Genomic DNA, 16408 nt, shown 5'->3' on the forward strand with positions numbered 1-16408 from the left:
AACCCTGGCAAACATTAAAAAGTAAACTTCTATTGTCTGCTTTCTTTCTCTAAACTCACATAGCCTTTATATCCAATATCGTTCTGATTTGTACCTGACAGTTTTCTGCTTACATTACAGGTGCTACTTCATCTCCAATGATGACTATTTATCTTCCCATTGTGCCTAGTGAACTTCTGGATAAACAGCTCTTAGCAGTTTACTTAAACTAAATACATGTTCACATGACTGGGATCTAGAGAGCCATCATCTTAACGAAGGCTTTTAAAGGCTTATCAGAGTGACAGGACAAACACATGGCATAAGTTCAGAAAATGAATCCCCCTCACCTTCAGGTCCAAAGAAATCTGTTACCCAGAGTTTTGAAGCCCTGGAAAGGTAAACTGCAAGCGTTAGTGGCATTTCTAAGCAGCATGTGGGATAAACCTCTGTACAAATTATCATCAATAGGCACAACAGGGAAGCAGAAGTGGGAAGATTCATTTTCCTCTGTTTGACTAGTTCAAATGACTTTGCAGAGAGCAATATATATGGTTCTCCAGCAAAAATGAAAAAATTTGAGCACCACTGTCTTCATCACAGTTAAAAGGAATTATTAGAACCTGTACTGCTTTCTGTGTGTATGTATATGTGCTTATATTACACACACACACACACACACACACACACACATGTGCCTGCGTACATGCCAATCCTAATATCTACTATCATGTCTAAAATTAATTATAAAAATATCTACTTTCAGGTAAGACTATTTTTTTTCAGAAATCATGAAGACAAAGCCATTCATAGCTCTTGCTCCATTTCAGAGGACTGTTGGTTCAACAGCTTTTGTGACAATATTATTTGATCTGAAATATTTCACACATATTCCACAAGCAACACTTCACACTTACTCCACAAACCCTGCTGTCCATCTTTGGAATAAATAACACTAGTTTTTGAGAAAAAGTAACTACAGACAAGAAGCTAAGTAATTAAAAATTTATTATAGGATTTCGATCTCTCCAAGACAAACCCTCAATTTCCAAGCCTTTTTGTACCCAGTTGACTCACCACCAAATCTGATCAGTACCTTTTACTACTCTTTGCTTGGAGAATCAACAAAAGATAAGTCAAAACAACATTTTTCTAAAGGTATATTGTTATTCTGTTAAAATGGGAGGTTGCTTTATTTATTTTCTTTAGTTTTAGTAACCAAAATTTAACTTATTGAAGTATATCAATACATTTAAAACCAGCCTTATATGTGTTACCTATTCACAGGGCTTACAATTACCAACTCTTTTATTTCTGTAGCCTTTTTAAGGAAATGTAGCAACATGGGAGTAGGAAACAGCACTCCTAGATCTCCCACAAGGAAGATGAGAGGAAGCTGACAGTTCCTGGAAAATGTAGTCTATACAACGGCATTGCTTAATTTTTCTGGGAAACAAATATGCTTGTGCCCATCTTCACTTCCCTGCTTCCTAGTCACTTTTATGTCATAAAACAAGAGATCATAAGTAAATCTCATTGATGATATAAAGTTAAGTGTACGAATTAGATATTATGCAGCAACTGATATGAATAATAACAAACAATTGCAATATGGAAAAACAAAAACAGTTGTAAAGCATGGGAGTTTTGTATAACTTTTCACTTAATGATTGACTATTTTAACAGTAAATTACAAGAAAAAGCATAAGAGGCCATCTCTTCCGTAGATTTTAAATTCCTCATGGTTATGATCAGTGATCTGATTTTGTGACCCTTGAACCTGGTTTATGGCAGGCTCTCAAAAAACATTTTGTGAATGATGAAATAAAGAGAGAGAATCATTTGAACCTTCGTATAAAATGCCTTCAGATTAAGTTAACAGAGACAATAACTTTATCTCCTTTGGATTATGGGATCCTTTTCTGTGTTCTATATAACTCAATAACCAGGAAACAATTTTGAAATGAAGGCATTAAGTTCCTTAAACAAATCTTTTTGACTGGCTTCAATAAATGAAAGGGATGAATTAACAGAGTTACTCTTTGAAGCCCCCTGGATAATGTCATGATTAAGCAAAGATAAAATGTGGACCAAAGGTTCATATTTTCTCATCATGCAATACAGAAAAATGCCTAAGGAAGAGGAAGAGCCCTCTCTAGGACATGTCTTGAATTGAATCCAAGAATTCTCCCTTCTTTCTGTGGCAGTAGTTCCAGAAAGGAGTTTCAGGCTTGAGGGAACAGTAAAATGCAGGATATTCTTTATTTCCAAATATATTATTATACACATTTTCAGACATACAGCCAAGTTAAAAAAAAATTTAAGTGACTGCACATAGACCTACCACCTAGATTCTGTCACCAACTTTTACTATGCATCTACGTACCCAGCCACACCTCTATTAATACACTGCAACTCAAAGCTCAGCACGCATATCTTTAGCAAGAGTTTAATTAACCTTTCAATAGTTTTCCTCCTCTTAATATTAAATTTGCACATAGTGAGATGCAAAGATCTAAAGTTTATATCCACTGAGTTTTGACAAACGGATGCATCAGAGTACTTTACACCCCTAGAGAGACACAAAACATTGCATCATTCCAGAAATTTCCTCACTTTCTTTCTCAATTAATACCCCCTTTTAAACTTGAGACAAACACTGGTCTGATTTTCTCCCATTTTAGGTTAGTACCTTTTCTAGAATTCATATTGTTTTGCCTTTTTAAAACTTCGTATTAATGGAATCATAAAGTAGGCATCTGTTCTGTATGATCTCTGACACTCCACATAATGGTTTTGAAATTTGTCATGTAGTTGTAACAATACTTTTTCTCTTTTTATTGTTGAGTAGTATATTCATTTATATGAATACAACATTTTATGTAGCCATTCTTCTATTGACAACCATCTCAGCCCTTTCCTTTTTAAGGTTATTAGGAGAAAATACCACTATGAAAATTCATTTGTCTTGGATAAAAGTGGAATTGCTTGGGAAAAATGTTAAATTTTATAGGAAACAACTAGATATTTTTCCAAATTGCTTCTTGCATCCTATATTCCCACCAGTAGCTTATGCAAATTACATTTGTTTCATATATTCATGCACATTTGGCTTTGCCAATCGTTTTCATTTAAAATTAGACATCTGCTTGCATAAAAAGATTAAGTTCAAACCTTACTTCACACCAGACACAATTAATTCAAAAGGGATCATAGACCTAGACATATTAGAGCTAAAACTATAAACTTTTTAGAAGAAAACATAGGAGAAAAACTTTGTGATTTGAGAAAGATAAAAATTTCTTAGATACAACCCCAAAAGTATGTTCTATTAAAAAAAAATAATAAAAATTTGACTTTATCAAAGTCAAAAACTTATGCTTCAACAGGTATCACTAAGTAAATGAATGCGTTAAGCTACAGATTTGGAGAAAATATTTGCAACTCTTGTATCTGTTCAAGGACTTGTGTTCAGAATATATAAGGAACACTGACAACTCAATCACAGAAGGCAAGAGGCCCAATTATAAAATGGGAAATATACTTGAGAAGATATTGCTCCAAAGAAGATATACATATGGCAAACAAGCACATGAAAAAGTGCTCAACATCAATGCATTTGGAAATGCATACCAGCACCATGAATATCACCACATGCCCACTGGATGGCTAATCAAAAAGATAATTACTGTTGAGGGTGTGGAGAAACTGGAACATTGCTTGCAGAAATGTAAAGTGCAACCACTTTGGAAAACAGATTTTTTTAAAACATTAAACATAATTATACCCTATAATCCAGCAATTCCATTCCTAGAAATAAAAACATGCATGTACACAGATTTGGACATGAATGTTCATAACGGCATTATTAGAAATAACTAAAATGGGGAATCATCCAATGTCCATCAACTGGTGAATAAACAATATAAGGTATAACCATATTACAGAATATTATTCAGGGAACTACTGGTCCCATAGCTACAAGATAAATAAACCTCCAAAATATTATGTTAAGTAAACGAATCTAGGAAGAAAAGACCATGTATTGTATGATTCCATTTATAGCAAATGGCCAGAAAAGGCAAATCTATAGAGATGGAAAGTAGATTAGTGGTTGCCTAGAACTGGAGGCTGGGAGTAAAATTAACTACAAAATGACATGAGGAATACATTTAAGGTGATGAAAATATTCTAAAATTTGATGTTGATAATGGCTGAAAAACTCTCTAAATTTACTAAAAATTATTGAGGTTTACATGTAAAAAAGTAATTTTCCAGTATGTAAATTTTACTTCAATAAAGTTGTTTAAAAAAACTTTTCCACAAAGAAAACTGCAGGCCCAAATGGCTTCCCACTGAATTTTACCAAAAACATGAGGAAGAAATGTCACCACTCTCACAAAAACTCTTACAAAGAATAAAATGCAGGAAATATGTCTCAAATAATTTTTGTAGGCCAGCAGAACTTTTATGCTTACCCTGAAAATGGTGTAACAAGAAGGAAAAATTGCAGGCCAGTTTTTTTTCATGAACATGGATGCAAAATTCCTAAACTAAAAATAAGCAAACTGCCTCAAGTGTTATATGAAGCTAACAGTGTAACACAATCTAGACAGGTTCTGGGTGGGGAATAACTTTAAATTCCATGTTTCTGAGGATGCAAAAAAATTAATAAAATTCAACATTTATTCATACTAAAGGCAGAAAAACTCCTTAGGAAGCTAGTGATAGAAGAAAATTTCCTTAATCTATTAAAGGGTATCTATAAATCTCTTACAATGAACATGGCACTTAACAATGAAATATTGAAAGTTAAGCACCTGAGATAAGGAATAAGATAAGGGTGCCTGGTATTACTATTTCTATTAATATTACTCTCAAGATTGTGGGTGATTACATTAAGCAAGAAAATAAATGAAAGACATAACTACAGGTATAAATGAAGGAAGACTGAAAAGCTGTCATTATAAACGACTGTGTATGAAGAAAAACTCAAGAATGTATACTTAAGGATTTGGAAATAATTCGTTAATTTAGCAAGAACACTGGATAAAAATCAGTTTTACAAGAAGCACCAATTATATTTCTGTATAAAGTAACTAACAATTAGAAGACAAATTATTTAAAAAGTGCTATTTATAATAGAAAAATGTTAAATGACCATGTGTGATAGCCAGAATAAATAACAGAGCAGAATTGGACTTAGCAGGACTTCAGATATCAGGATTGTCAAATGAAAACTATAAAGTAGCTATTTCTACATTTAAAAAATAAAAGAGATTCTGGTGTATTAGCAAATGGATATACTTTTTTGTAAAATGTAACATAAAGAAGCAAAGTGATGGAAAACATTTAAAAGAAGTGAAAAGACACGGACACAGGATGAAGAATTATAGAATGGGGAATGTAACTTTTGAAGAAATAATTCCTGAGAATTTTCCAGAATACTTAAAAGACACCTGTACTTTGGGATGGACATGAATGAATATTGTAAAAACATTTTTGAAAGGAAGAGAAACATCAAGTCACAACTAAATATACATATTTGATTATATATATATATAAACTTAAAAATATACAAAACTCAATGATCTAATGCTAGGGGCTCAGCCAGAGATTATAAAGCTATTGACAAGAGTAAGAGAATGGCAGACGCAGTTCAGGATGGCCATTGCCTTCGAGTGATGAGGAAATGGTAACTGAACCATAGGCAGGTTTTTGAGGGCTTAAGTAATGTTCACACGCTGGGTATTTGCATTGTTATTTATCTTTATATCCTTCCCAAATGTGAGAGCTTGTCCAGGCAGTTTGCAGGAAAAGAAGGGGAAACTGCTTTTTAAATAGGAAATGCATAGCCAATATTACTCAATGTAGAAAACATAAGTTGAAACTATAAGCAAGCATTTTTCACTGATTGGATCTAGATAAAAATTTTTTTAATGTGGTAATACAGAGTTGACCAGAGTTTAGGGGAAAAGGCATTAATATATTGTTGGCTGAAGTACCAGTTGGTTCAAATACTTCATAGAAAGTACGGTGGTGGTGTTTATAATACCCCAGAACTTGCTGCTACTCATAAGTGTCTATCAGTGGGTCCTGATTAAGTAAACTATGGTGCATGCATGCAATTTAACACCATATAATCTCTAAAAATAATGAAATAGGTTTATTTGCTGCTTGAGAATGTCCTTCAAGAAATACTATTCAGTAAAATAAGAAGCAGAACAGTATGAATTTTCAGTTTGCTGCTACTCATGTAAAAAGATATATATTTTGTATGTTTGGAGAGGCATGAAATATTGCTAGAAAGCTAGCCTTACAAACAGAAGAAGCATTTGGTGATAAAAATAGTTAAATCCAGGGAGCACTGGAACAAAGGTTTTAGGCTGTCAGCTATATTTTCTTTTCATTATCATCTATTTTTTATCTACTTTACTTATACCATATGCAAAAATTACTTTTCAGTTGAAAAAAAAAATTAATTTGTATGCAAAGATTCACATATGTACAGGGATATAACTTGGCCATAATATGAGAAACAGTTGTGTTTGTCTAAGTCACTGTAATAATACCTTCTATATTTGGAATTTATTTATAACTAAAGCAATAATTCAAAATCTCTTAACAAAAGTGAGTTTTTGTTTTATTTTACACTACTCAAGTGTTATCAGGAAAAAAAAACCTATTGCATGAAATTTCTAGTTCTGCCAGGGTTTATCTTGCTCTGAAATAATGAAAAAAATAATGCTGCTTCAAACATTAAAAAAGAAAAGATTTGCTGAACCTCTCCTATGAAATGTATACATATAAAAGCAAACAATAGAAATAATTTTAAGATGCCTATTTGGGGATCCCCCCCTCTTCAAATCAGGTATGTTATTTAATTTCACTTTTTATCGGTTCTTCAATTGGGGTCAAACTTTCTACAGTTCCATAATGGAAATTGCCACTCTATTTTCAGAGGCTCAGATGCTGGCAAAACGTTTCACAACTAAATCATTTTATTTGAGTGGAACTGAATTAGCTTTTCCAACCCACAATTTCCAAATACAATGTCAGAAATGAAATACACCCTTCTACACCCTAGTTGTGTGGCTTTGGGAAAATCATGGCATCTTTCAGAAATACAGTCTCCTTCTCTGCAAAATGATATTCTCCAAAGCTTTTATTGTAGTGTTGCAGGATTAAATCCCATGGTACATTCCTGGGACAGTACCTGCAGGCTGCCTGGCACACCTTTGGGCCCAAGCCCTGCTGCATTCAGCATCACCGCACAGCATGTAATACTACTAATACCCAGTTCCACAGAGGCCAGTTAAATCAACATCTCTCCTCCTGGGCCCAAGCATCTGTTTTTCCAAAGCTCGCTGGGTGATTCCCATGTGCAGCTAGAGTTGAAAACCTTGGACTAACTCTGGACCAGTGCCTATTGTATCTCCCAGCTGCTAACAACACCCAGATTTTTATTGACAAAACCAGGGAACTTGTGAAGATCCACAAGCAAACAAACTGAACAGTAATTCATTTGTGGTGGCATATATGCTCTTCATCTGTTTTGATTTAAGAAGCAAGAACTGCCTACGTTAACCTGCTCGAATGCCACCAGCCATCTTAGCAGCCTCTAGCTGTGTGGCAGGTACAAGTGACATTTTAAGAGAAGAGTAGGAAGAAGAGTAGGAGTAGGAGGAAAGGAGCTTGCATTTTAAAAGCAGAAGATGTGCTGTTATTTTGGTATAGCAGAAAAGACATAAAACCAATGAGTATGCTGCTGGTAGGGGCTGTTCCAGGTCCCAGTCAAGACTAACCGGGTATACTTTCGGGTCAATAATGTCTACTTTTTAAAATTATGACCTATCCTCTCTTACAGTCTCACTTGGAACTCCCAGTGGCTCTTTACTTGCTGTCTATTCTTTGCACAATTGTTTACTACTTTTTTTATTTGGCTGTATGTTTGTATTAGAACATGAGCCGCATGACAGAAGCTCTAACATCCCTGTTAGTTTTTATGCCATTGAATTTTCTCCCTAAACTTCTCCAAAATAAGAGACCTACCCGCCAGGCAAGAACTTTTTACTTTTTTTTTTAATAAAAAGAGATTATGTTGTTCATCAAAGTACAGCACAGAAGGAAAAACACAAACTCAAGGAAAGTGAAGTGTTTTGAATCGATAATTTAAAAAAGAAAAAGTACTCTCCTCAATAGTAGCATTTTCTACACACGAGCCATTCCTTCCCACGTGCTGGCTTAGTTTGATTAAAATGCTTGTTTTCAGTTCGGCTGGGTCCTCCAGAACATTTTCTCTGGCCGTTCCTTGGAGATCACTATTACTCTAAATGGTCTCCCATTCATTGACAGGGCTCTAGTCCCTTTCTTTAATAATTGGATTCCGCTGGCTGTTGGCTAGCCGTCAGCATTTCCTCCCAAACTAAGTGAACTTGTAGCAATATAAGATAAATCTTTTCTTCCTTTTATCTTCACTTTCTTTAGAGTCTTACCAAAAATCTTGTTTACTCCTGGGGGCTACAACAAATTATCCTTTCCCCATTGTTTACAGGAGAAATCACATATGTGTTTTGTGTAACTCTAAGCAGTTCGACATGTCATTTCTGTCAGCACAGGACGAGTCTAACATTGTTTCAGGAACCCTGTATTCAGTTTCGCGTTCCCATGAGTGTTTCACCTATTGAACCGTGTTGGCCAACTTCACCTGCATGGACCTCAGTTCTAAATCTTCCTTATAAAAGGCTAGCCAAGGTCATGTCAAACTTGTTTCTTCTATAGTTCATAATAGTTTTATACAAATAAATTTGCTAAATGTAAGTCATGTAGTAAGCTTGCTGAACTTGATAGGGTTCAACCAACCTTAGGCGTCATTTTCTCCCACCAGTGCTTTGAAACACTGTAGGATAGAATAGTCCTTCTTCCAGACATAATCTCCAACAAGTTCTGTAGAGTCGGAAAGGTTCATTTTCTGTATGAAAACGTCTACTTCAGTCTAAACCTGAATTTTAATGACATGTCCAATGTAGAGCATTTTCCATCTTCCCCAAGTTCAAGTCTAAACTAAGGTTTGGAGAACACTAGAGAGGAAGGAGATACTCTGCCAGCACACTCAGCCATGGTGGGCATCCCTTCTGCTCGGTTGGCATGTGTGCCCCGCTAACTGGGCAATATTTTGAATATCATCCCTGGCATTTTCCTTTGTGTCTCCCACCTCCTCCGCTGCTTCTGGCCAGAGCTTTTAGTACTTTCATGGATAGCAAAGTCTTCTGTATGTCAGAATAAACGCCCAAATGCTGGCTCTGCTATGCAGCCCATGAATTGGCTTTTGGAGAAACCCACACACATACCCTTCTTAGTTAAGATCCTTTCGCGACATCCATATCCTGGCTCCCTCCCACTGTCCTGTGGGAAAACACCGATGCTGGCCCTTCCAAACTGGGAAGTGCAGCTTTACCCACCACTGAACTGTCGTTTTTTTTGTTTTATTGGTTTTTGGTTTTTGTTTCCAGTCACCTCCATCCAGCCTCTGGCTTTCAGACTTCCCACTGAGAGGCAGCCACCAGGCTCTGAGCTGCTCCCCACATTTCAAACTCTTCCCAGAATGATGGTCTTCCACAACAGGAGCAGCTCTGGGGCACCCAAAGGTCTCCACACTCTTCAAGCCAGAGTGCTCTCTCCCTTGCAGACACCATATTTAGTAGTGGGGTCCCTCTTGCTTGGCTCAAAAGGAGGGGTTACCCCTTCCCTTCCCTAAGAGAGAGAAGGGAGAGCTGTCAGTTTCCTTCAAAAGAAATTTCTAGATGTACATTTGAAATTCCTGGGCCATGAGAGTGATGGTGGCTGAACTGGCTTTCCACCTCCAGCACACCCTGTGGGGTGCATTTAGCCCTTTTCTTTAGTGTGTTGGAAACCTTTTTCACCCTGTATGCCTTTCACAGCTTTAGAACTTTTGTTGACATTCCAAGAAAACAGAAAAGCGCCATTCCCATTCTGATACATTTCACAATCTTTCTCTTGCATGCAATTTTTTTTAACACTTAAAGGATACTTAGGCCCTTAGAATTGCTAATTTTATCATTGAGAAATCTCAGGAAAATAGTTATTCTCTTTGAGTCTCAGTATATTAGATGTAAAATGAGCTAATAAGAATTACCTGACATGATAATTATGAGATCAAATGAGATAATCTGTGGGAATTCTAGGTAAACTTTTTAGTGCTATTCAAAGATTAGTTAGTATGCTAAATATAACCTAAGTAAAGTAGAAATTAAAGGCAGTTATTAAAGTAATTCAGGCTTATAAATTTCTACCAGGAGGCAATGGAGATACAGACACATACCTGAACATGGTCTGGGGCATATAAACAGCACCACGTAGCCCAACATTCAGCCTGAGCCCTTAAATGAATCCAAAAATGTTTCAGAATTGATTACACAGTGCGCTCTCGAAAACAAGAAGGGGGAGAAAGAAGGGAGGAGTGAGACAGAAGGAAAATAATTATTAAAGAAAATTAAAGAGCAGCACCTACAAAATGTTCATTATGGCTATAAAAAAAATCCCTTCTCTTTGCTTATGATATCAGTCCCAGCCTTCATTCCTCAAACATCTACTCAAATCCTGCCATCTAGCTTCCTCCTGCCCTAGCATACCCAAAATGTTTCTTTCTAAAATACTAAAACTGCCATATATGTAATTTACAGTTTTCCAGCTATTTCATGCATTTGAGTGTTTTGGTTTGTTTTTGTCTCTCCAATTATGATTAAAATTTAAGATAAATGGTGGTCTTCCTGTTTATTCTGTGGTCTTTGCAATGCATAATAGACAGCTAAATCTACAGGTAACAGTAAGTGTATGTTTGCCTTCATTCAAAACCAAGCGTGACACAAACCTAGGTTGAAAAACCCTCAAGGTAAATTGATTTCTGTAGCAGATTGACAAATTCTCTATGAGATACTAAGATGCTTAGGAAAACATGCAGATTGAATAAATACTTAATATAAATGAGCACAGCAAACCGAGTTGACATGGGAGCCTGTAAAATTCACAGTGCTTCCAGTAAGAGTGGAAATACCATGTGATATTTTTGTACTTCTGTTTTTGTATCAGCACTTCAGAGGAAATAAAGCATATTTATATACACACACAAATATCTGCCAATGCAAGTAGCTATGTCACTATTTATATTGAGAAATTTTTTTCATGATCAGAAAAACTTACTTTACTTTCAAGGTTAGTCCTGATCTGTATCAATCACTTCATTCTTGCCTGCTCTGAAGCACAGATGATATGATTTCTGTGTGATAAAGTGTGAATTCCCAAATGTGCAGGGTGATAAGCCAGTAAAAAGAGAAGTTAACCAAAATAAACACCTAAGAAATTACTGGGAATCAAGGACTATGCTATGAGTTTACACCTTTTGTCTTTTAATATCATAAACAACTCTACAAAACAGCCACAAGAGACTTTAAGGAAATAGACCCAGAGAGGGTAAATAATTTGTCTGAGATCCCAAAGATCTGTTTGATTGCTGGGTCTATTTTTTTTTTTTAATCATTATTCCATTTTGCATTTCCAAACTCATGTAAGCAGAGAAAATGAGCATTGACCGTTAATATCCTGTTTCTGAATGAGAGGAGATAAAAAAAAAAAAAGTGGGATTGGGAATAAAGCTGAGAAAATGATGAATTCCCACCTGGGCTTAATCTACCCCCTGGTGTCATTTAATCTGTCCTCACACCTATTGTTTAGGTCACTTGCTTTTATTTTTCATAGGCCATCCTCAAGCCTATCAAAATGCCTGCTTAAAAATCTGGCCACGCCTCGGGAGAGAATCACGTCCTAGTGAGAGTGCAGAGGATGTCAGGCGTGGTGAGATCAAGGTGCAAGGAGTGGAGGATGAAAACCTAGAGTTTCAAAGAATCAGGAGTAAAGAAGAGTAGAAAGATGGTGAATCAGTTAATTTACACTTTCTAATCAGGTAAGACTTGGATACTCATAGACAACGAACTCTCCTCCATACTCCTTTCTAAGAAGATGCTCATCAATTGCCTTCTGTTTCCTAGCTGCCAAATCTCTGAATACCCAGGTGACTTTTCTCTCTCACCTTCTCCACTCAGTCTACATGCTGTCCGTGTCATTGTCTGTCTCTCTCTCTGTAACCTCCTCTGTCCTCACTTTCCTTTGCTTTCTGTCTTCACCACACCTGGATCATCTCCAATTCCACAAAATGGAATTCCATATCAGTAACAGCTGCTGCTTCTACTGCCAATGTTTAGGAATCGACTACGCCCCAAGCATTTCACAAGCATCATCTTTAATTCTCACAATTCTGAATTAGAGATAAAGACTACTCATAGTTGCAAACTGAAGTTGGAAAAATGAAGTAACTCATCCTACCAGTCATCCAACTAAAACGTTCAGAGTGACAATGTGTACCTAGTTTTTTCTTTTCTTTTTTTAATGGTTTTGTGAAATGCAATTCATGCACCATGCAGTTCACTCATTGAATGTGTGCAGTTCTGTGGATTTTAATATATTCACAGAGTTGTGTAACCATGACCACAATCAATTATAGAACATTTTCACCACTCCAATAAACCCTGCACCTTTCACTACCACCTGCCAGTTGCCATCTGCCAGCTCCAGGCAATCAGGAATCTCCTCTTTATCTCCATAGATTTGCCTATTCTGGGCATTTCATATAGTGGAATCATACAACCTGTGGTCTTTGACTATGCCTTTCAATCAGTGAGTGTTTTCAAAGTTAATCCAAGTTGCAGTATGTATCAATACTTCATTTCTCTTCACGGCTGAATAGTATTCCATTGTGCAGAATATGCCCCTATTTTGTTTATTCATTTATCAGCTGACAGACATTTGCCTTGTCTCCATTTATTTTCAATAATGCTGCTGTGAATATTTATGTACAAGTTTTTGTGTGGATATGTTTTCATTTCTCTGGTGTCTATACCCAGGAGTGAAATTGCTGGCTTGTATGGTAACTGTATGTTTAACCTTTGAAAACTGCCAGACTGTTTTCTCCAAGAGGCTGTTACCATCTTATGTTCCCACCAGCAGTGTAGGAGGGTTCCAATTTCTGCACATACTCACCTATACTTGCTACTATCTGACTTCTTGATTCCAGCCATCCTGGTGGGTGTGAAGTAGTGCCTCGTCTTGGTTTCTATTTGCATTTCCCTGGTGGCTAATCCTAGGCTTTTCTTGAAGTGCATCTTAAATATTTGTTATAGTTATTCAATTGAGTGTTAAAATCCTTTGATCTTAAAGCAGTTTAAAATCAGTGAGATGAAGAAATAGAAGTATCTACATTAAGCCGATAGGAAGGTGTGTGTGTATGTGTGCGTGTGCATGTACGTGCGTGTTTTTATATCTTGTGAGCATATCCATGTAAATGTCTCAGAGCTATTGAAAGCCTGGACTCTTGACTTGAAATGCTTGAGTCAAATCCAGGCAATGCCACATCATACCTGAAAACCTGAAATATGTCCATTAATTGCTCTGAGTTCATTTTCCCTAATTATAAGTAGGGGCAATAAAAATAGTATATATAACTTGCTTAGCATATTTTTTTCTAGAGATTTTATTTACAAGCATTAACTCAAAATTTTGTGTTCATTGACTCTTCTACAAGAACATGTTTCATGGACTGTGCAATTAAAAAAATCAAGTTGCCCATTTTACGTATGCACATATTTGTTGCTAAACATTTCTAGTCAATACTTTGATTTAGCCTTTAGTAGAGTCCTTGTCATGGGTCAATGTCCTTCCAAACCTAACTTCTCACTGTACCCTTCAGAATAATAAAAATTTTCCTTACAAAAAGAAAGATAATAACAAATATTTTTCTTTTGGTAAAGTAGCATTATCAGGCCTCCTCGCAAAAGGCATCCCATTTCGATACAATTCCAGGAGGTCCCAATGCAACTAAAGAGTAAAAGGAAGTCACCCAGGACCTGTGATAGTTTGTGCCCTTGAAGGGCAGCAGAATTCTTTCTCCTACAAAGCCTCCTGATTTAGTCCTTGCACTCCCCACTCATCAAATCTGAGCAGCAGCAGAAATGAGCAGCACAAATTGGCAGATAATGCACCCTATTTCCATGTAGAAACAGGTGAATTTTCCTCAGGATAAGTTGTGCAATGACATTGATCCTCTCTGACAGGCCAGCTGATCTAAAATTACACATCACACATCGCCAGTGGCTAAGGAAGCTTCTCCCAAGAGCCTTCTCTGAAATTCTTCAATCCCCCGGGTGCTAATTAAAATTTACTGGATAATATTTGCAAAGCTCAATGGCCCTAGTTACAGCAATTATCAGTTATTAAATGTTAGTGCCAGAGATGTCACCTGATAATTGGCTTTTTATTCCAGAGGATTGTCCCTGATTCCTTTCTTCACTTCTTTGAAAGAACAAATGAGCAATGCCTCAATTGGTTTTAGGGACTGGGAGTGCAAAACACTATCCTATGCTTATAATAATAATTATTTTCTCATTGGATCACTAGTCACTGAGGGATCTGGGTTCTAAACATGAGCTCTTGAGGCTACCTTCAAGGTGAGGAGGTAAAGTGGAGGTCCACCTCTGAACCACCCCCAAGGACAAAGATAAGCACCCCTTGCTCATCCATTTGCCTTGGTGATTGCATCAGCAGGTAGTCAAATAACCAGGCTGGCCAAGACCTGCTGATCTTATCATGTTATTACAAATAATTGCTATTGTAATGGGAGGTGGTATTCATAAACAAAGGTAATCCAACCCGTTTATGGAACTGGCCAGCAAATGAGCCATAGGCAATGGACTCAGCTACTTGGTAGGCTTCTATAACCATAGGAGTAAGCAATTATTGCAATGCCATACAGACACATTTTCTGTGTTTAATTGAGTTCATAAAGTGCCTAATGGCCTTCATTAAGCAGATAATCTGTGGCAAGAAATAAGATGGTCCAGATTCTCTTTAAGCAAATAATCTTAAATTAATAGTCAAACTTCTTTAAGTTCTAATTCAAGAAAGACATCAGATCCAAGGACAGTATAAGTGAACTCCACTATCTGGGGCAGCAGAACCTTTGCTCTTTGTGCAGGTATCAATGGCCAGTTTTTACCAAGACATCATCTTCTCAGTTGTTTATTTGTTTGTTTGTTCCCAGAAGAACATTTTTGCAGAGTTCTCTTCCAAGAGAACTATTTGTAGAACACCTACCATTTGCCAGACATGAATGTTTGGCGCTTCAAACAAAGGTGTAGATCTTTGTTTTTCCAGACTCACCTATAGGTTATGTTAGCTCTTCCTTTTCAAGTGTCTATTTTCAGAAACAGAGAAAGAGATGATGGTACAAATTATTGATAATCAGAGATACTGGAATAGCAACATGAAACAGTGGAAGAAAGACCAAACTTTATGACAGAAAATCTAAGGTTATTTTAAAATTCTTCCCTGTTCAATTTCTGTGACCTTCCCCAAGGCATTTAACACTCTGAGATTCTATGGACCTCACGGGGTCATAATTAAATAATGCCTCTTAGAAAGAAGTGAGATGCCAAACAAGTATTAAGGGGGAAGGCTTTTACTACACTCAGGAGGTCAGTAGAACTGAAATATATAATATCCTCATAAATGCTGGTAGAGCTCACTGAGAACAAACTGAAGAGTTACGCAGTTAAAAAGGTAAAGCTGTGTACATCGTATGACAAATGATGATCAATAATAGTTAACATTTTTTCTGTTACTGATTCCATAATGTTTTCTTCAGGATCAAGCAGGTTCAACATAACTTGCAATAATCATTAATATTCTATACCATTCCATTTATTTCACTGTATTTCTCACTTTACTTATATATGCTGTACAATATCATATAGCAACAAACTGAATCTTTCAAAATTTTAGGAAATATATTTGAGCTTAAGGAGAAAAATGTTAGTTTGTAGCATAGTATATATAAGCATTCTCCTCCTTAAGGCCCCAATATATTTCCAACAAATTTTGAAAGGATGCAATATATCTAGTAAACACAAAAAAAAGCCTGGGGTCAAACTTGCTTGATTTTTCAGTAGGTTAACATAATTTTTGTGAGTATGTCTAATCTACTAAACCAAAAAATGGAAAAATTGTACAAGGCAGCAATTTCATCTGTTTTTCAATAGCTGTTTCCCTGAGCTAAATTGTTGATGAAGCAATTTGCATATGTGTTACTCTCCTCAACCACAGAACATTTACTAAGTGTCAAATATTGATTGGCAACTTCTTGGTACTGATGTAGAAATTATTTCAAATACATGGAGAACTGAAGGATGGGAGAGACGAACTTAGCCAGGTCAAGAATGTGAGGAAGAACAGTTCAAGCAGAAGAAAAGCACATGTCCTTGGGTGGAAGACGTCGTGGCTGGAAAACAGTGCAATGGGGGCA

The sequence above is a fragment of the Manis pentadactyla genome, chromosome 3 (assembly GCF_030020395.1).
Source record: "Manis pentadactyla isolate mManPen7 chromosome 3, mManPen7.hap1, whole genome shotgun sequence".
In the NCBI taxonomy this organism is placed as follows: Eukaryota; Metazoa; Chordata; class Mammalia; order Pholidota; family Manidae; genus Manis; species Manis pentadactyla.